This window comes from Carlito syrichta, unplaced genomic scaffold (assembly GCF_000164805.1).
Source record: "Carlito syrichta isolate Samal-C Ts95f unplaced genomic scaffold, Tarsius_syrichta-2.0.1 Scaffold309734, whole genome shotgun sequence".
Lineage (NCBI taxonomy): Eukaryota > Metazoa > Chordata > Mammalia > Primates > Tarsiidae > Carlito > Carlito syrichta.
In genome coordinates this window covers 167,788-169,302 of record NW_007253830.1, presented here as the reverse complement: position 1 = coordinate 169,302, position 1,515 = coordinate 167,788, and the positions used below count along the sequence as shown (strand labels likewise).

Genomic DNA, 1,515 nt, shown 5'->3' with positions numbered 1-1,515 from the left:
GCAATTTGGAAAAGCCAGAGTCATCACGGATGAATGAAGGAGGACAATCCAGGGGTACGGGAGCTGTTTGGCAACTGGGGTGAAGGGATTGCCTTCCCTCCTGCTGGGGTACCCCCAGCACCTCCCATCTGGCAGAAAGAAGGCAGCTTGCAAACCCCAGGGGCAGGCCTAGGGCTGCCAGATGCTCTAGACAGGAGACTAGAGTGGGCTCACAAAGGCTTGTCCTCCAGGGAGATGTCGGTGCTGCCTCCCAGCTTCTCTGCCAGAGTGCAGCGATGCTTGACCTCTTCGTAGCAGTTTGCTTTGTCCCTTGTCAACTTCTTCTTAACTGCATCCTTGCAGCTGGCATAGATCATTTTACTCTTAGGGGATACAGACTCGGGAGCCCAGAAGATAAATACCAGGTCTTCCTTCTTGCTCTCTTTGGTCTCACAGGTTGTGCCATATAGGGTGTAGTGGCAATCCTTGGCTGGCAACATCTTGACAAAGGTGGCGTAGGAATCATCAACAGTCTGGGCCACATCACCTACCAGAATCTTCTTGCTCTCTTTCAGGATGATGTTTTTGTCCTCACTTAAGAAGAAGAGCAACTCCTCTGGCATGGGAGACTTGCACATCTTCCCCGAACACCTTGATGGCACCTTGATAAACACCTTGAGACACACCAGAGACCATGTTTCCAGAAGTAAGGAGGAGACGGCAAGGAGAGAAGAGGAGAGTCGCTTCAGCTGCTGCCAGGATCTGAATGAACCTCAAAGTGATTATTGATATAGTTGGATTACTATCTACCATATTTGTTACTGTGTTATTGTTTTCTATTTATTCCCTGGTTTTTTGTTCCTACTTTTCTTTTTCTGCTTTTTTTTCCGTGTGTGTGTGTGTGTGTGTGTGTGTGTGTGTGTGTGTGTGTGTGTGTGTGTGTGTGTGTGTGTGTGTGTGTGTGTGCGCGCTTCAGAGTCTCACTTTGTTAACCAGGCTGTAGTGCAGTGGTACGCCCATGGCTACTGCAGCCTCAACCTGCTGGGCTCAGGCAATCCTTCTGCCTCAGCTTTCCAAGTACCTAGAACTACAGGCACATACCACCACACTAGCTATTTTTTTTTTTTTTTGAGTTGGAGTCTCACTCTGTCGCCCAGACTGAAGTGTAGTGGTCGCCACCGCAGCCTCGACCTGCTAGGCTCTGGCGATCCTTCCATCTCAGCCTTCCAAGAAGCTGGAACTACAGGCATGCGCTACCACGACCGGCTGATTTTTTGATTTATTGTAGAGATGAGGTCTCGCCGCCCAGGTGGGTCTTGAACCCGCAGGCTCAGGCAATCCACTCACCTCAGCCTCCCAAAGGCGTGGGATTACAGACTGAGCCACCGAGCCCGGCTGCTATTTTTTTTTTTTAATTGTAGAGATGAGGTCTCACCAAGTTGCCCAGGCTGGTCTCAAACCCCTGAGTTCGGGAGCTCTGCCTCCCAAAGTGCTGGGATTACAGGCATGAGCCACAATACCCGGGCCGTTTTGAGG

General features: G+C 50.6%; 1 pseudogene; it reads right to left on the bottom strand.

Moving 5' to 3' along the window:
- Positions 1-209: 209 nt before the first annotated feature.
- Positions 210-617, bottom strand: LOC103270142 (annotated as a pseudogene).
- Positions 618-1,515: the final 898 nt, after the last annotated feature.